At 47.7% G+C, this 19,754-nt stretch overlaps 1 protein-coding gene across 1 annotated transcript in view; it reads left to right on the top strand.

The window, feature by feature from the left end:
* Window positions 1–19,754, top strand: part of NTRK3 (neurotrophic receptor tyrosine kinase 3) — a 428,727-nt gene that overhangs the window by 194,299 nt on the left and 214,674 nt on the right. The gene's annotated exons all lie outside the window — the stretch shown is intronic.

Genomic DNA, 19,754 nt, shown 5'->3' with positions numbered 1-19,754 from the left:
AGCCCACACGCCACAATCAGAATCTGTGCACCCAAGAAAATATCCCACATGACACACAGATCTCACATGCCACAACTGAGACCTGACACAGCCAAATAAAGAAATACATAAATAAGTACTTTTAAAGATATGACGGAGGGAAGAGGATTGGAGTTTCTTATCATCTGTAGCTTCTCTGTTGCACTAAATTTGCCTCTGCTCTATCTGACATTGACTACCTTGTTTTCTACCCTTTTGACCCCTGAATTAGTTAACATAAGCATTCACGCTGAATTCCCTTCTTGCTCTCTAGGGAAGCCATCAGGGATTGTCAACCTCTGAAATATAGATCATCCAACTGTGCTGTGTGTGCAGACTGTGCACATTCCCATAATGGTGCTTGCTCATGCTTCGATTCTATGGTTTTCTTGTTGAGGAGAGAACGTGCCTCGCCACAGGCTGGCCAGAGCTTAGGGTGGCCCAGCAAGTATTTCTCAGGATCCCTGCCTGCATTGAAAGGCATCTCTGAGGTTTAAGGACATCAACCCGCTCTTTTTCTTTGCCCTTGATAACCTCCAGCTTTACCGGGTCAGGGACAGAGAGATGTCTTTGTGGATATGAAACCTTAGGGAAGGCTCAGCAAGGTGAGGGGTGCATCCGAGGGGGAAGGGGAAGCCAGAGCAGAGCGTCATCCTTCATCCATCTGGTCTGGACCTTCCAAGTTCACTGCCGTTCAAGAGACCTTGCCAAAACCCACGACAGAGCTCCACGCCAGGGGCCCCGGGCCATTTCCAGAGGAACCTGCTTGTAGGGATTCTGTTTTGAGTCAAGATGCTACTTCTAATGAAGCAGAACGGAACTCCTGGCCAGCTCTCTCTCCCTCCTGCAGGCCTCTGTGGGCTCCGAGGAGCACAGCCTTGGCTGTGAACAGAACAGTGTGACCCTGACATAGCCCAACTGCTTCTACCCCCGCACCCCCACCTCTGCTTCTCCTGGTTTAATTTGGCCGCTTTTAGGACTCTGCCTCCCCGAGAGGTGAGCGGGGCAAGGGGGCAGTGAACACTCCTCCAATTGGTGGAGGTCTCTGGGGAAGCAGCGGCTTTGAACCCAGTTTGACCCTCTAAGGGTTCAAGTTCCTGTTCTCTTGGCAGCGTATGATTTCCTGTTTCAAAGAAAAAAAACCTGAGGTTTTAAGAGCTTTTTTTTTTTTTTTTTAAAAAAAAGGCTTTTGGACACAAAACGGCTCTTACGAAACAACATGTTGATGAGTTTAGTATAAATGAATCGGAGACATATGGATTAAATTTCCCTTGCAATCCACAGGGGCTTCAAAATTGGGGGAAGAGTGTTTGTCAAAATGTGTGTCTGTCTCCCACCAGGGTCTGGGTCAGAATCAGAGCCTGGCCCACCCGCTTGCTCATGCCCCTGACCCCTGATGGGGGGACTAAGAGCCAAGGGGTTTACAGCAAGTCTTAGGTTTGCTCTTTTCAACCTGCAGCCTTTTTGCTCTTAATTGAGTTGTTCCCCACACCTCCCCTGTACCTTCAACAGGCCAGTGTCTGACTCCTGCAAAGACCCTGAACCTCTGCACAGAGAAATTGACACGAGCTGCCTTGACATGTGTTGTATAGGTGTTGTGCCTTGACTATGAACCGTCCCATGTTGACCCATCCTATCTTAACCTTCCTTGGCAACATATGCATCTATTAATATTAGTGTTCAGATGTGGCCATTAGAAACCTCCCCCACCCAATGGCCAGGGCATGGACCCCATAGCAGGGTGTGGGGTGAAGATTGGTGGCTTATATTTTAAGTTTCTCAGATCCCATTCTTGCTGTCAAGAGGGTTGGGGCTGGAGGTTTTCTGGTCTTGTGATAAGAATAAGGATACTTAAAGAAAGATGACTTTGTTGTCACCTGGAGTCATCCAGATATCCAAAGTGTGTTGATCTTGGTGGGTTTTTTTTTAAGATTTTTTTGACGTGGACCATTTTTAAAAAGTCTTTATTGAGTTTTTTTTTTTTTTTTTTTTACAATATTGCTTCAGTTTTATGTTTCGGTTTTTTGGTCACAAGACATATGGGATCTTGGCTCCCCCACCAGGAACTGAACCCACACCTGCATTGGAAGGCGAAATCTTAACTACTGAACCACCAGGGAATTCCTGGCCTTAGTTTTTTAAAAATCTAACTTCTATCTCTATTTTTGACAAAGGAGCAGAGAAATACAGTGTGTTTGGAGAGAAACCTAAGAAGCTTCTATTAATATCACTGTGTTGTCTTTTGGCCTTAGAACTCTTTAGGCAAGAGAAAGCTTAATGGAAGCCCCTTGTGTGTAACAGATAAACAGCTTCAGCAGACAAACTAGAGCGTAACTCACTCTCTCCTTCATACCCTCCCGCCCCACCTTCCCCTGCTTCGTGGGAGTCGTCGGTCCCCTAGGAACACAACTTGAAAGCACAAATGATGTTCTAGCATAGAATTCACTAAATTCTCTGGCCCTTAGTGCCAGCAGTGAAGCTAATGCATGTCTCATGGACATTATGTTGAGTGAAAGAAGCCAGACGCAAAAGAGAACATTCTATGGGATTCTCTTTACATGAAGTTTAGAAATAAGCAAAATGAATTAATGCTGATGGAAATCAAATAGGGGCCACTTTTAGCAGTGATTGGGAAGAATGCATGAAAGAACTTTCTTGGGAAGTGTTTTGTATTTAGATTTGGCTGGGTGACACAGGGGTATAGCTATATACATATTTCTTGAGCTGTTCACATAAGATCAGCACACTTGATTCTTTTGTTGTTGTTGTTCAATCACTCAGTCATGTCTTTGTGACCCCATGGACTGCAGCACACCAGGCTTCCCCGTCCTTCAGTATCTCCCAGAGTCTGCTCAAACTCATGTCCATTGAGTTGGTGATGCCATGCAACCATCTCATTCTCTGTTTCTCCCTTTTCCTCCTGACCTCAGTCTTTCCCAGCATCAGGGTCTTTTCCAATGAGTCGGATCTTTGGATTAGGTAGCCAGAGTATTGGAACTTTAGCTTCGGCATCTGTCCTTTCAGTGAATATTCAGTGTTGATTTTCTTTGGGATTGATTGCCTGGTTGAATCCTTTAGAATTCTCTTAATAGTATGCACATGATGTTAAACTAACCAACAGGGAAATTATTGTCAGGTTATTCCCATGCTAACGTCTGAAGGCACCCTGTCAAGTAAGATCTCTTTGCACAGTGACTGAGAGTCTGGGCTTGGGGATTGTTGGTGCAGAGATGATGGTTGAAGCAAGACACAGGGAAAAGTCAACTCAGGAAGCACAAGCAAGGTCTCCTGCTCTAAGCAGGGCTTGAATGACAAAGACGGTCACCGTGGAGCTGGGATGATCCAGGTGGGTTCTGATTGAGTAGATTCAGCCTCATCACAAAGGCCAAACTCAGAGGACGTCTGTGGGCTTGGGGGATCCTGAGAGGATTGCAAAAGGGCGGCACTAGTGGGCGGGGGAACCAGTCCCGCCTCAGGCACTTCTGGCCAAGTTATAGGGCGGCATGACCTGAGCCCCTGTGTTCACCATCTTGATATGCAGAAGAATCTAGGGGCTCTGAAGAGAGGGGAAGAGCACCCACACAGTCTCACCACCCCAGTCTTTTGGATTCAGAGGGACTTGGCACGTTGAAGGCAGACAAGAGAACAGAGTGTCCACAACCAGCCTGTCAGGTCTCCAGAAGGGGGCTGTGCCCCTTGCAGGAAGCGGGAAGGCTGCTTGAAGAAATGGAATTAGCCTTGCTGGGCTAGCGTGTCTGGATTCTGTCTGGAACACTGAACAAACTGTCAGTCAGTCAGATAGAGGAATATGGCCTGGACAAAGGACAGGGTTAAGTCTCCGACGGGAGGGGTGGGGCACCCTGGGTTGTTACCTGGTGGCCCAGCAGGTGTGGGGCACCTCCAACTCACCCCACACTCCCCTTCCCTCCCCTGCTGAGCCTCCACACCCATCATTGGATCCCGGCCCTGAGGCTTCCTGTCTCCTTTCTAGGGTCCACATGTGGGCCTGAACCTCTGCCAGGCCAAGCACAGTCTTGCAGGAAGGAGATTTCAGTTCCCTTTTGGAAAACAGTTTTCCTTCCAACCTAAGCAGCTGCCCCCCTGCCAACCAGCGCTAGAAGGCAACTATGCACAGCTCTTCTTTAAAATGACCCGCCCGGCTAATTCGTCCCAGCCTCTCTCTCAGTTTAGTGCTAAGGCAGGGAAACCAAGCACGGTAACTAGCAGAGACTTACACTGCCACGTATTGACACTTTCATTCTTGAGAGATAAGTACTCTTTCGAAACTTGGCTAGTTGGGCCAACAGTGCCAGTTATATCTGCGTGTGCCCACTTCCTTTCCTTTCTTTGGAGTTGCCGAACATCTGCTATATTGAGGCCACAGTGCCAAGCTTGTACTACCCCCTCCCTAACGTGACTGTTGCTCTACAGCTCGGTTCCCAGCTCGTCCCTTCACCAACCTGGGGTCCTTTGCTTTGGCCATCAGGTTGGAAAAGCCTTGTCATTATTGGATTTAGCTAAACATACTAGGGGTGTGAGAATTGTCCTGTGCATTGTAGGTGTTCAGCAACATCCCTGAGCTCTAGTGACTAGAGCTCTCCAGCAGCATGCCCCGCCTCAAGTTATGACAGCCAAATATGTCCCTTGCTGTTGTTCAGTCGCTCAGTCATGTCCAACTCTTTGCGACCTTGTGGACTGCAGCCTGCCAGGCTTCCCTGTCCTTCATTATCTCCCAGAGCTTGCTCAAACTCATGTCCATTGAGTTTGATTGATGTCCACTGATGCGTAGACATTGGCACAATTATGTAAGTGATCTTTGGTCCTCAGGCCCATGGTGGCTTTTGGAGTAACTTGTAAATTGCCTTTGGGTCTAATAAGCTCTCAAAAATCAGCATGAAGACGATAAACAAAAGGCAGGAACAGGCAATTCCTAGAATTAAAAAGGGGGAAAAAGTCAAATGGCTACTTAACATGTGGAAATTTGTTTAGCTGAAGTTGGGATTAAAGGGATACTAATTAAATCAGTTACAAGTCTCTGCTTCCCCCTGTTAAAGTGGTAAAAAATTAATAGTACATGGTGGTTTAGATGCAGGAAAATGGGGGCTTGTGAGTTTGATCCCTGGGTCAGGAAGATCCCCTGGAGGAGGGCATAGCAGCCCACTCCGTATTCTTGCCTGGAGAATCTGATGGACAGAAGAGCTACACTCCATGGGGTCGCAGAGCCAGACATGCAGCATCATAGCACGCACATACACATTCCCTACTCTGAGGGGAGAAATGGGTACCAATTTTCTGGAGGGCTGTTTGACAGTAGTTTCCAAAAACTTCAAAGGATATTCTCTTTGACTCAGAAATTCCATGTCTTGGCAATTCTCTTACCTTAAGGAAATAATCAGAGACGTTCATGAGAGTTCATGTTCAAGGTTGAGTATCGAAACACTATTTGTGTGATAGAAAATTGGAAATGACTGAACTGTACAACAATACGGAATCTGTTATGTAAATCAGGGTTCATTCAAATAATGAAACACCATGAAATCATTAAGACATGTTGTAGAACAATATTTGATGGCTTGAGAAATATTTACAGTATTTGGTATCTAGAAAAAATTTTAGATTATAAGTCAGTGTATTCAGAATGATCCCAATTTTATATCAACAACAAAAAGGCCAAATAGATGCATAGGAAAAAAAAAGTTGGAAAGGTAAATGTCTGCAATTTCATTATGGTTATTTCTAGGTATGGCTATTATGGTGAATTTTATTTTCTACTTTGTGCTTTTCTTTTGCCATTTTCAAGTAAGAAATTGAATACATCCTTAATTGTTTGAAATTTAGATTGTTTCCAATTTTCCATTATTGGTAATACTTTAATGAATATCCTTTGCTTAAATGTTTTAAAGAGACTCTTCTCAATTCATATAATGGAATGTAGGTGGGGGCGTGGTGGTAATTGAAAACAAAAGTAAGGAACTTCCCTGGTGGTACAGAGGCTAAGACTCCATGCTCCCAATGCAGGGGGCCTGGGTTCGATCCCTGGTCGGGTACTAGATTCCACATGCCGCCACTAAGACCTGGTACAGCCAAATATGTAAATAGATAAATAAATAAATATTGAAAAACCAAAAAAAAAAAAAAAAAGGAGCAAAATCAAATCCTTGGAGGGTTTTGTATTAGAACATCCTTGCCTCCGGGCTTCCCCAGTGGCTCGGTGGTAAAGAATCCGCCTGCAGCGCAGGAGACACAGGAGACATGGGTTCGATCCCTGGATTGGGAAGACCCCTTGGAGGAAAGCATGGCAACTCACTCCAGTAATCTTGCCTGGAGAATCCCCATGGACAGAGGAGCCTGGCGGGCTATGGCCCATGGTTTTGCAGAGTCGAACACGACTGAAGTGACCTAGCACATTCTTGCCCCTAATCAGCCCCGTATCACCCTGCCTTATGTTCCTTGGGACACAAATCCCCATGTCCCTCTCATATTTGCTCTCTTTTGAAGTTGTGAGCTGAGAGTTTGTGACTCTGGTGCCCCAAAGACAGGATTTGCTGATGACCTGGGCTCTGCCACTTTCTCCCTCAAATTCTCACCTTACCCATTAGTCTCAAGCTTCTGAAACCAGGAGGCATCCTGGGTGTTCTGTTCCTTGAGCAGGTGGGTCAGGAAAGGAGAAAGGCTTGAATATATACTGAGTATCAGGTTTGTGCTGGGTGCTTCCCTAGATGTTATCCAAACCCTGGGACATCTTGGATGATTTTTCTTACTCTGCCTCTAACCTGGTCATCTTAGCTTTGCCTTCAGATTTTGTCACTGGTCTTGCCTCAGCATCTCCACCAGTGCCTCCACTTCATTCCCCATCACTTCCTGCTGCACAGCTGTGATGACCTCTTCTTGGCCCCCTCTGCTCCCTGTATTCAAATCTCTACCCAGTAACCAGAAGGGCCCTTTCTGGAATATACTACTGATTTTTCTTCTCTCCCACAAACCCACTGTGGTTTCCCATTTCATGCACAGAGTCCAGGGCTCTACACATCCCCACCCAGACCCCTGCCCCCGTCCCCCTTGCTTGTCTGCTGGCCACCCTGGCCTCGCTGCTGCTTCTCAGACATCCTGAGACCATCTTCCCTGATGACCCCTACCAAACCCGTTTCCCTCCTTTCTGGAATGCTGCACCTCCAGCCTCCTCGCTTTGTCAAGGTCTCTGTTCTGAAGTCATGTGATCTCAGAGACCTTCTCTGACCTTGCTTTCCCCTGCCCCTGCTTTATTTGTTATCATAGTACTATCAGGACTAGCCATGCAAGATCTCTTTTTCTTTCTCCCCAGTTAGAGTGGAAGCGCCCAAGAGTAGAGACTTAGCTGTGTTGCTACAGTTCTGCCCTCAGAACCTACCCTGGAGGATAAGTTCTCACAACAGTCCTTGAGCCTCTTGCTAGGATGACAAAGCTGGGACTCAGAGATGTTCATGCGCCCACCTGTTCAACGTCATGCATGGCATGAACGCATTGCAGATCCAAGCTCTAACAGCTGTTAGAGGTTTTCTCTCCTCCCAGAGGCAGGGCCCCTGGGCTGGGCTGCTGAACTGGCTGCGTTTCCCAAAGCAGTGGGAGCCACTGGTAGGATGCTTGTGTAGCTCAGGTGGCCCATAGATTCACATTAAGATGAGCTCTGAGATTTCCCACTGGGTTCTGCTTTTTTTCTTTGCAACCTGCATGGGTCTGCCTCTGCACTGCTGTGTGATTGTTGGTACCAGTGTTCCTACATCATTATGTCTTGGAAGAAGACTTACTTGCTTTTTTGTTGTTGCTGTTGTTCAGTCGCTCAGTCGTGTCTGACTCTTTGTGATTCCATGGACTGCAGCATGCCAGGCTTCCCTGCCTTTCACCATCTCCCGGAGTTTGCTCAAACTCTTGTCCATTGAGTCAGTGATGCCATCCAACCATCTCGTAAATGAAGATGGTCAGATAGCATCTCACCCTCTTCTTCTTTTGCCTTTGCTCTTCCCAGCATCTGGATCTTTTCCAATCAGTCTTTACCAATGGGGTAAATAAAGTTCCTTGACCCCGTGTGACAGTCCAGCCAGGGCTGTGGTTTCAGGATGCTCTGAGACATGGACTGAGAATGAAGCTGCATCCCAGCTCTGCATGCAGGAGGGACATTTTTGCAGTGTTTTACCCAGTGTTCCCAATTGCTCCTCCCCAGGGTTATTTACAATTTGTTGAGTGCCTCCACTGTGTTCAGTGCTCCAGGAGACATAAAATTCCCTGCCTAAGACCTTGCAGTCTAACGTGGGCAGATAAATGACTCCAGCATAAGCCACCTTCCCTGGGGAAGATGGTCATCTCTCCAAGGCACTGGGTTTCTCAAGGTTTCCATTTGCACGTGACTTTCCATTTTTAAACTCCCCTTGGAAGAAGTGGAGACAACTCTGGCAAGGATGGGGGAGGCAGGGCTGGGAGGGCAGAGTGGAAAATGTTGTCTGTGAAGGGTTTTTTTTTTCCAGAACAAATGGCATTCTAGGAGGCATTTCCAAGGCATGCAGTTTGTGACTTGAGACAGCTTGGGGTGGGGCCAAGATGATGTTGAGAAACAGAGAAAATGAAGGCAAACCCCCAGGGAATAGAGGCAGGTATGAGAATAAGGGACCAGAAGCCAAGTTTCGTAACTGAAGGTGTAGCAGCAAGGTCACCATCCATCCAGCCACCCAGCCCTTCATTAATTCAACTAACCCTTAGTCCATGTTCCATCTTAGCTGGAAACTCTGCCAGACCATGGGAGCTGGTTATTTACCTGCTGCTCCAGGAACTCATAAGTCTACCTACAGTAACATAGTTTCATCCTTGAAAGTATTTTAAAACCTGTGATGCTCTGACTTAGACTCTGTGATTCCCCTTGTGCTCTGGACTCTTCCATCACTGCATTCATCACAATTTTATTTTTTAATTTTTGAAACTAATTAATTGATTATTCATTAATTTGGCTGTGCTGGCTCTTAGTTTCGGCATGTGGGATCTCGTTCCCTTGACCAGGGATTGAACCTAGGCCCCCTGCATCGGGAGCTTTGAGTCTTAGCCACTGGACCACCAGAGAAGTCCCCCATCACAATTTTAAAGTATGGTGGGGTGTGTGGTGGCTTTTGAGTGTGTGGTGTGTATGCTCATCCGTTAAATATTCATCTCTCCTTCTGTAACTTTTTTGAGAATAAGGACCTGCCCATTTTCTTCATGCATCCCCATCCTGAGGGTAGGTGTTCAATAAATATTAATAGAATCAATGAAACCATGAATGAGTGAAGTGAAGACAGCCTCATATGAATGTAGTGGGAAACCAAAAAAGGACTCAATGGAGGAAAATTCACTTAATGATGTCTCCTTTGTAGTAGCAACTATAGCACCATCAACAGCAAAACCAGTTTCTTCCATACATGCAGCCAGGCTCTGAGCTGAATTCTTCACATACATGATCTCATGTGACATGAGTGTGACACTCCCTATTTTGTAGGCCTGGGGACTGAGGCCCAAGGAAGCTGGCTCATTTGTCTGTGGACCCAGGCATCGTCCATACGCTGGGGTTCTCAGAGGACCCCCGCCCCCAGCTGGCACTCAGTGTCTTTCTGCTTCATTGCCTGTAAACTGGCGTCAACTGTTCTTGCAAATTCCTATCGAAGACTGAACCAGGGGAGATTCCAGCAGGCTCGAGAAAACTTTGGGCTGCAGGGATGCTCTTCAAGAGGTAGAGAGCATTCCCTTTAGAGACGTTTGAGAAGGGAGTGCCAAGCTGTTAAGAGTTCTGGTGGGATCCTTCCTCTGCAGGGAAAGAGAGGGCTGGGGATTCTTCTGGGCTTCCATTCAGGACTGTCTCTCTTGACCATTAAACTGCTAATGGAAGGTGTCAGTGCTTGACATTTGGTAATTAAAACGTCCACTGACTGAATAATAACTTTTTATTGACATTCATATTGATGAAAGCAAAAGTAATTTGATTTTAGACATCCTCGTCATGGGCTCGGCTGGGCAGGGGCCCCTGCTGTGTGGAGTTGTTGGTGTGGTGGATGGCAGCAGGGCCTCTCAGGTGGTCTCCGTTCAGGCCAAGTGTGAGGTGGCTGGTGTGGTCTAACCCATCTGGGGAGACCAGCTAATTCAGGCAAGTAAGAGGTAGAGCACTGGGGCCGCTGGCTTGTGGGTGACCGTACAATTGCTCTTGGATTCTGGACTCTTTACTCTGGAAGGCGTTTGGGGAAATACTCTTTAAGGCAGATCTGTGAGGTGCCTTATCATCCATGAATAGTCAGAATAACCCTCAAAGCTGGGAAGCTTCTAGATCTTAGAGGAATCATTGTCGTGGAAGGTAGGGTCAGGTAAGGATGTTAAGAAAGGGAGGAGATGCCTTACATTATACATCAGCTCATTTCATTTCAATAACCATCAAAGCTAATTATGTTCTCCCCATTTTATAGATGGGGAAATGGAGACTCTAAGAATTCAGTAGCTTGCATAAAGCTATCCTCCTATTTAAAGACTAGGGTTAATTTGTGACTGGCCAACTATAATCCTAGGAAACGCTTTATAATGAGTGTGATGGTGGGCTGGGGGTGCCCCAGGGAAAAAAGAGATTTGCTTTGTCAAAGCCACAGGAAGGCCAGGTGGCCATTGACATCACCATCCACCAGCAAGAGGATGCTGGATGAAGGCGATCTGGGAAAAAGGGTGTTTGCTACTCTGTAACCAGGGCCTGTGCTAGAATTTTGTCACCAGTTCTCTCGAGCTTGAGTCACCCAGGGACAAGGATCAGCCTGAAATCAAAGATGGAACTCACCATTGGTCGAGAGCTGAGCTCTCCAGTGCAGTGACTATTAACCACATGTGGGTCTTTAATTATGATTGAGTAAAGTTTAAAAACCAGCTTCTCAGTACCACTAGCCACTCTTCAAGAGCTTAGTAACCACAAGACAAGTGACTGCCATGTTGGCTGAATACTTCCCTTTATACGGAAGTTTTCGTGGACAGTGCCAGACCAGAAACCACTGGCTCTTTCCAATAGCATGGCAAGTGTGGATCCTGCTTCTCACTTTCAAACTGTGAAACTTTGAACAAAATGCTTACTTTCTCAGCATCTCTGTTTCCCCAACTATAAAAAGGGAAGGGGTGTTATCATGAGGGAAAATGATCGTGTATGGAAAGCATGACCCGTGGTGCTGAGTATACAGCTAGTGGTCATCAGAGGCTGCCACTGCCTTCCTGTCCACAAGAGACAAAGACAAGCCCTTTTGGTCTCGGATGTTTCTGTTGCAGATGGATTGCCATTTACTGAATTTACCTGAGGCCACCTGTCTTTCTGCTGTACGTGTGTGTGTTAGTCACTCAGTCGTGTCCGACTCTTTGTGACCCCATGGACTGTAGCCTGACAGGCTCCTCTGTCCCTGGGGTTCTCCAGGCAAGAATACTGGACTGGGTTGCCATGCCCTTCTCCACGGGATCGTCCTGACCTAGGCATCAAACTCGGGTCTCCTGAATTGCAAGCAGATTCTTTACCATGGAGCCACCAGGGTTCCTATTTGCTTTTTGAATAAATATCACCAGAAACAAACAAACAAACAAAAAAATACCTCACCTTTCCTCTCTTCTCATGTGAGAATGGCCCTGTTTCCATGATGCTAAAGCTATGTTCCCTTCTGGAGGACTGCAGCACTCTGCACCTTGGCCTGGGTCCTGCATCTTCAGATTTCTCTGTCTTGCCTTCTTGTCCACCTATCCCCCACACACCTATAACAAATTAAAACATTTCATTCCTGGAGCTTGTTTGTCACTGTGCACTTGGACAAGCTGAGGGTGTCTTTTCTTATCCCACGTGGCTTATTTTCTAAAATTTATGTTTAGCTTCTCTGGGTCTTGTTGCTGCGCATGGGCTTTCTCTAGTTGCGGCCAGCAGGGGGCCGCTCTCTAGTTGCGGTGCCCAGGCTTCTCACTGTGCTGGCCTCTCTTGGCAGAGCACAGGCTCCGTGTGTGTGTGGGCTTCAGTAGTTGTGATCCATGGGCTTAGTTGCCTGGCGGCATGTGGGCTCTTTCCGGACCAGGGATCGAACTTGTGTCCCCTGCACTGGCAGATTCTTAACCACTGGACCACCAGGGAAGGCCCTCACTTTGCTTACAAAGAAGAGGCAGCAGAAGGTAAAGCGGTTCTTAAACTTGGGTGCAGATTGGAACCACCCTGGAGGGCTTGTTACACTAGTCCTGGGGGCCCCGCATGCTGAGTTTCAGCGTCGGTCAGTCTGGGGGTAGGGCGACCAGAACTTGCATTTGTAACAAGTTAGAAATGCTGCTTGTCTGGGGACATACTTTGGGAATCTCTCTTTTAGGCCATGCTCCCCTGTATGCTGAGTGCCCTTGAAGTGTGCTATGTTAGTAGCTCAGTTGCATCCAACTCTTTGTGGCCCCATGGGCTGTAGCCCGCCAGGCTCCTCTGTCCATGGAATTCTCCAGGCACGAAAACTGGAGTGGGTTGCCAAACCAGGGGATCTTCCTGATCCAGGGATTGAACCCGGGTCTCCTGCATTGCAGGTGGTTTCTTTACCATCTGAGCCACTAGGGAAGCCCAAGTGTCCTTGAAGAATTGTGCATATCAGCATTACCTGCAGGGCTTATTAAAACACAGATTACTGAGCCCTCTCCCCAGAGTTTCTGCTTCATTTCTGGGGAGTTAGATACAGCCTGAGAAATTTGCATTTTTACCAGATTCCCGTGTGAGGCTGATGCTGCTGGTCTGGAAATCACACTTTGAGAACTGCTGGTATCTGTATACCAGTGTTAGCTCTGTGATCAATGAGATGTGAAGTCAAAGCCTGTCTCTGCCACTCTGTGAACCTAACACTCTCTGAGCCTCAGTTTTCCCATCTTTTGAATGGAAATAAGGGCTAAGGTTGTTGTGAGAATCAAGCAAAGAGTAGGTGCTAAATAAATGCTTTATATCTTCTCCCCTAAATGTGAATTGCTGTGGCTGGGCTGCAGTGAGGCTGCAGAAGACAGAGCATTCATAGCTCTGGATTTGTCCATCTGCGGCTTTTTGCTGTCCCCTAGTTAGCACTTCCCGCTCCCCCTCTCTGCTCCCCAAACCTGGCAGTCCTCATCAGCCCTCTCCCCAACACAGTTAGGCTGCCAGATCTCTCGGCCTCCAGATGCCCGCTGCACCACCGCCCTCTTGCTACCACTTCCTCAGATTTCCCAAACAAATTGTGTCCCATCAAATTGTACGTTAACTGTGTTACCATAAGAATAAATTGTGTTTATTTCCAGATGACCTGGAGTTTTTGGCTGCCTTGCCTAAAAATAACTAAAAGCAGTTTTAAAAGAGGGAAAAGAAAATGGAAAACAACAACAGAAAGTAAAGGAAAGGGCAGCTCCAGCCTGCTGCCAGATTTGGGAGAGTGGAGTTCACCTCCCCCCTCCACCCACCACCCCCTCACACCTGGCAATAAGTAACTAGCTGCCTTGCAGTGTCCTGCACTGCAGTGGATCCAGAGAAGCCCAGAGCATCCTGGAGCTGGGGCTTCCCTGGTGGCTCAGATGGTAAAGAACCCGCCTGCCATTGCAGGAGATGCAGGTTCGATCCCCAGGCCTGGAAGATCTCCTGGAGAAGGAAATGGCATCCCACTCCAGTATTCTTGCCAGGGAAACCCCATGGACAGAGGAGCCTGGTGGGCTACAGTCCATGGGGTTGCAAAAAAGTAGGACGTGACTTAGTGACTAAACAACAACAGAAATCCCTGAACTGGGTCTGTCTGTGGCATGTGGTCTTTCTGAGAGCCACCCAATGGGAAGGTGAGGTAGAAGGTTGGTTTTGTCCTGTAGTTTGTGAAAAGGGAGATAGCTGTCCTGGGATGCTTCATGGAGGAGCTCCTCTGGGGAGCAGAAACCATCAGGAACTGAGGCACAGAAGCAGAACTCAAAAGTGTGGCAGAGGCTGGGAGTCTGGGGCCATGCCATAGAGCAGGGGTCCCCAGCCCCCAGGCTGCACAGTAGGAGGTGGGCAAGCCAGCAAAGCTTCATCTGTATTTACAGCTGCTCCCCATTGCTCACTTCACCACCTGAGCTCCGCCTCCTGTCAGATCAGTGGCGGCATTAGATTCTCATAGGAGCACAGACCATAATTATAAAGTCAAGGCAGAATATCCTGAGATTGCCACTAAATAGAAATAAAGTGCATAGTAAATGTAATGCACTTAAATCATCCAGAAACTATCACCCCCTGCACCTACCCTGGTCTATGGAAAAATTGTCTTTCACGAAACCAGTCCCTGATGCCAAAAAGGTTGGGGACCGCTGCCATAGAGAAGATACAAAAGCAAGGATTCTGTGTCTGCCAGCTCCTGCTTCTAGCACAGTCCTGATGCTTTTGCATAGAACCTCGATTCATTTTTTCCAGCTTCCTCTCATCAGGCACGTCAGCGCTTTCCAGCTCTGTGATTTGAAGCATGCCATCTAGCCTCCCCCAGCTTCCGTTTTCCTAGCTCTGAAATGGGTATCATGACATCTTAAGGCTGCAGGTTGCTGTTCAGACTAAACGAGAATATTCATAAAATTGGACAGCATGGAGCCTACCATACAGTAGGTGCCTGATAAACATCAGTTCCCTTTTCCTCATCTCTGCTCTATTGGAAGCCCTGCTGCAGATGTTCAGAGATGAAGGTGGTGATCCTGAAGGCAATGGCTTGTGCAAACCCCCATGCCTCCCTAGCATTCTTGGTCAGAGGGGACAGACATGCCAGAAGAGAGAACCACACCAAAGGGACAGATTGGCATCTTCTAACCAGTGAGTGCTGTGGTTTCCTCAATCTTCCCTGGATCACGTGGCAGGTGGCAGGCAAGCTGGAGAGGGCCTCCCAGGCAGGCAGCTCAGTAGACACAGTCAGGAGGAGGGCAGCGTCCACCCCTCACCCTCATTCCTAGGCTGGGGTGAGGCCCTGAGCCTCAGGTGCGGGGAGGCTTGTATAATTCTCATCTCATCGGGCCCTAGACTTAATCGGAGCCGCCTCCTGCATCACTGCCATCCATCTTCAGGAGACAGGTGAGACTCAATGAAGATGAGTTAGGACGTGAAGAATGCGGCAGGATTAAACCCTGATCAGATCATTACTGCAGCAAGAGGAAAAAAAAATCATGCCAGGCCAGGCTGATGTCTCTTTCTGTATCTTTTATTTATTTCCTAACATCTATGCTTTTGCTTGAGGGCCAGAAGTCTTCCTTCACCTCTCCCTTTTTATCTGGCTCTCCTTTTCTCTCTCCTTGGGTTTAAATTGTGGCTTTTCTTCTGGGGTCCCAGTTAAAAGTGGTCCCTAGACCCCTGGTTCCTAAGAGCATCATCCACTGACTTCCAGTTCAGGATGCAAAGAGACATATCGTGGGTAGTGCTGGTCTAGGTTCCTGTTCCCAGGCTGCCTTGCAGACCCAAGTAGACCCAAGTGGATGGACTGGGATTTCAGGGGACAGGGGAGTCACAGGCAGAGTAGAGGAGGAGGATGGTGATCAGGGAGCATGAAGAGTGAACACACAATGGGAGTTAGAATAAAAAGAGCAGAGGATTGTGTGAAGAAAAGGATGAGGGCTGGATTTTGGCCATCTGGGTCTCAGCAGTCCCCTAGGTGAGACCTTCTTTCACTGAAAGGAGGGAAGCTGATATTCTCTCTCTGCATCTCTTGTCATGTGTCTCTGCCCCTTGCACCACATAATCACAGATGGCCCATCCGTGATGACCCTGTGTGTCCCAGCCTGCTGTGTGGTCAGACCGAGTGCCCACAGCCACCTTAGTGCCCATTTCCTTGGGTACCGAACCCCACTTTGCTCTCCTTCTAGGCTCAAGTTGCTGGATGATCAAGGCAGGACTTGTGCAATCTGCGGCATACCTGGTAATTCAAAAGCAACAGCCCCAGGCTGATAGATCCCAGGGCACCTGGAACTTTACCGTTTTCCTCGTAGGAGCCTACTTCTTCAGATAGCTTTCTTTTAAAATTAATTCATTAATTTGTTTTTGGCTGTGCTGGGACTTCATTGCTGTGCATGTGGACTTTCTCTCGTTGCAGTGAGTGGGGGCTACTCTTCATTATGGTGCGTGGGCTTCTCATTGCAGAGGCCTTTCTTGTTGCAAAGCACAGACTCCAGGCAAGAGTAGGCTCAGTAGTTGTGGCACATGGGCTTAGTTGATCCACGGCATGTGGAATCTTCCTGGATCAGGAATGAAACCCATTTCCCCTGCATTGGTAGGCAGACTCTCAACTACTGGACAACCCTGGAAGTCCAAACTTCTTTTTGAAAGGGTTGCTCAAGGGGTCAGTTTTCTGCTGAATTTGCCAATGGAGTCTTTATTTGCCAGTGGGGTCTTTATTTTCCTATTGACGGTCCTGCATCGCATGACAGTGCCAAGAATGATGGGAGGAAGAAGGAAGCAGGACAGAAGAGGCTGCAAGGTGGGTTAGTGGCAGGTGAAGCTTGTACATGATCTATAGTAGCGAGGATGGCTCTTGCCGTGGCATCCCTGGATGTTTCAGCGATCTCTCTAGACTGTAAACGGTGCCCTGTGAATTCTGGCTTCCTGGGCGTACGCCAGAGAGGAGGCACCTTGCGTTTCTGAACTGTTGGAGTGCTGACCTTTTCACCAAGCCAGCCTCCCTAGGTGAGGTCAGCAAATGTATTTGGATGTGTACCATGTAAACAGTGAAACCCTAAAGGAGAGGACAAGAAGAGGCAGATGGAAAGCTGTAGCTAGCATCTGGCAGTTTGGAAGCAAAATCCTGCTAGTTCTGTGCCAGCTTCCTCCATGTCGTGGCCCCATCTGTCTGCCAGCCCTGTTAACATGGGCCAGGGCATCTCTGGGTCCTGAGGGTCAGCATCCTGCCTCTTACTCCTCTTCCTCTTCCACTTACATTACTCCACAGGGAGCCCGTATGCCTCTGCCTGCACCCAGGCTGCCTACATACCTGGCTCCTTGCGATACCATGGCAGAGTCACTGGAACATCAGGTGTTTTCACATCACCTCTGTTCTCTGCCTAGGCTGGTAGATTTGACTAGTGCCTTTAAATTACTTTCCCATCTGGGGAAACTGGTGCAAAGCTGAATGTGACTCATGGAGGGTGTAGCAACTCGGAGCGATCATCATAATGTTCAAGATGCTCCACCATGAGCTCAGGTAGCCTCCTTCCTGACAGCTTCTTACACTGTGATATCATCTTGGATGGAGAAGCCAAGTGGGACTTGCCCAGAGGTATTATGATGAATCTCTTTCTGCAAGGTTGTAATAAAAAGTCTCTTCTGCTGTTGAATTTGAGAGCAGCACTGGAGTTCTGAGACGTGAAACACTGCTGATGATCCTTGGCACTGCTCCTCTTCAACCCCTTCCTTATCAGTGACCTTCACTTCCTCTCCATTTCAGCCATACAATACTAAGGCCACTCCTTGGCTTGCCCTATGGTGTGGAATTTCTCTAAGATCCAGACCTACCTCTAGTCTCCCTTCTCCCCACGGTGCCTTCACTTCATTTTATTTTAACATTTTATACTGGAATATAGCCAATTAGCAATGTTGTGATCGTTTCAGGTGGATAGCAGAGTGACTCAGCCATATTCATAAATGTATCCATTCTCCTGCAAGGGCTTCCCAGGTGGTGCTAGTGGTAAAGAACCCACCTGCCAAAGCAGGAGACATAAGAGATTGAGGTTCAATCCCCGGGTCAGGAAGCTCCTCTGGAGGAGGGCATGGCAACCCACTCCAGTATTCTTGCCTGGAGAATCCCATGGACAGAGGAGCCTGATGGGCTTCAGTTCACAGGGTCACAAAGAGTCAGGCATGACTGAAGCGACTTAGCACACACACATTCTCCTCCAAACTCCTCTCGCATCAGGCTGCCACACAACACTGAGCAGTGTTCCCTGTACTATACAGTATGTCCTTATTGGCTATCCATTTTAAACATAGCAGTGTTGTGCCTTCACTTTACACATGACCTTGATGTCCAGTCTCTTGGCCCCTGTGGCTTCTGTGTTCTCTTGGCTCCATTTGCTTCCCCATCCAGCCAACCCCATGGTTAGCCATTCATGGCATCTCCCTGGAACTCTAGACTGCCTCCACCCCGATCATTCTTTCTCTGCCTGTTTAACAACCCCTCCTCTGTGGATCCCCATTCTGTGATTTTTCTCCCCTGTGCTGAGTGGCTGAGCAGGACAGCTATAGACCTGTGCTAAGTGGGTCTACTGCATATCTGGTGTTCAGACCCCAGCAGGACCCCTGCTGATCTTTGGCACCTTTCGTTTGGCTCCTGCTCACCCTGTTCCAACTGTGGTGGGTCTTGTCTAACCCTTTAGAGCCCCACAGCTCAGCTCTTTAACCCTTGGTGAAATATCTTGTGTATTTGGTTGAGCTTGAAGCTGCTCAGTGCTTGCACTTGCAGTTTTCCTCCTTGCAAATGCAAACTTTACTCTTGTTCTCATCCTCACCTCTTCTCTCCTGTATCACTTAAAGTATCTTCAGGGACTTCCTTGGTGGTTCAGTGCTTAAGAATCCTTCCCTTCCAATGCAGGGGACATGAGTTTGAGCCCTAGCCAGGGAACTAAGATTCCACATACCTTGGAGCCACTAAGCCCATGCACCACACTAGAGAAGCCCACACTTTGTAGTGAAGACCCAGGACAGCCAAAAGATAAATAAAATATGTTTACAGATTAAATAAAGTATCTGAGTCGGTTTATTCATTAATTGAAAGTCTCTCTGTTATCCACTACATTCCTAAGCGAGGAATATGCCTATCACTGTGTGCATCCTAAGATAGTCACACCCTACAAGGCACTGATGTTCATAAAAACTACCAAAAGTGTATTAGAACATACTGAGAATACTTGTTGTTGTTCAGCCACTTAGTTGTGTCCGACTCTTTGCGACCCCGTGGACTGCGGCGCGCCAGGCTACCTACCTGGTCCTTTACCATCTCCCGGAGGTTGCTCAAACTCATGTGCATTGAGTCGGGGATGCCATCCAACCATCTCGTCCTCTGTCATTCCCTTCTCCTCCTGTCCTCAATCTTGCCCAGCATCAGGGTCTTTTTGAATGAGTCGGCTCTTTGCGTGAGGTGGCCAAAGTACTGGAGCTTCAGCTTCATCGTTGGTCCTTCCAATATTGAGAATAATACCAATAGTTATAAGAGCAGTTGTTTTCATTAATGAACACTAACTCTTATGTCAAGCCTTGTGCCAAGTACTTTCCAGGTATATCACACTTCATCTTGACCCCAAAGTCAGTGAGTTAGGGACTTACAAGATTCTCATATTATAGAAGAGAAAAAAAGGCTGAGAGGCTTAACTACTCAGAGGCAGAGTTGGGATCTAAACCCAGAATGTACCTTCACATTCTTCCCTTCTTGCCCTCTCTCCCATTCTTCCTCGCGGGTGGACTCACCCCAGGAGGGTCTCCTGAGAGCACCTGGTCCCTTCCCGCATCCCCTCTGCCCTCCGGGCTTCCCAGGTCCACGCCTTTCTGCTGAACAAGCCCCGCTGCTCTGACCTGCCACACATTTAGCTGCTGAGCACGTGTAGACTCACATCGTGCTTTTAACTGCAGGCAAAACCCATCCCTCTGGGAACTGTCCCAGTTTGAGGGTTTTTTTTTTTTTTTAAAAAGGCAGTCATGTTAAAATAGAGATTAATGCTATAGACAGAGAGAGACATGAAAATAGATCCAGGAGGGATGGTAGATAGCCTATCTG

This window comes from Bos indicus x Bos taurus, chromosome 21, assembly GCF_003369695.1.
Source record: "Bos indicus x Bos taurus breed Angus x Brahman F1 hybrid chromosome 21, Bos_hybrid_MaternalHap_v2.0, whole genome shotgun sequence".
NCBI lineage: Eukaryota > Metazoa > Chordata > Mammalia > Artiodactyla > Bovidae > Bos > Bos indicus x Bos taurus.
The sequence above is the reverse complement of the archived record's forward strand: the minus strand, read 5'-3'. Positions and strand labels throughout refer to the sequence as shown.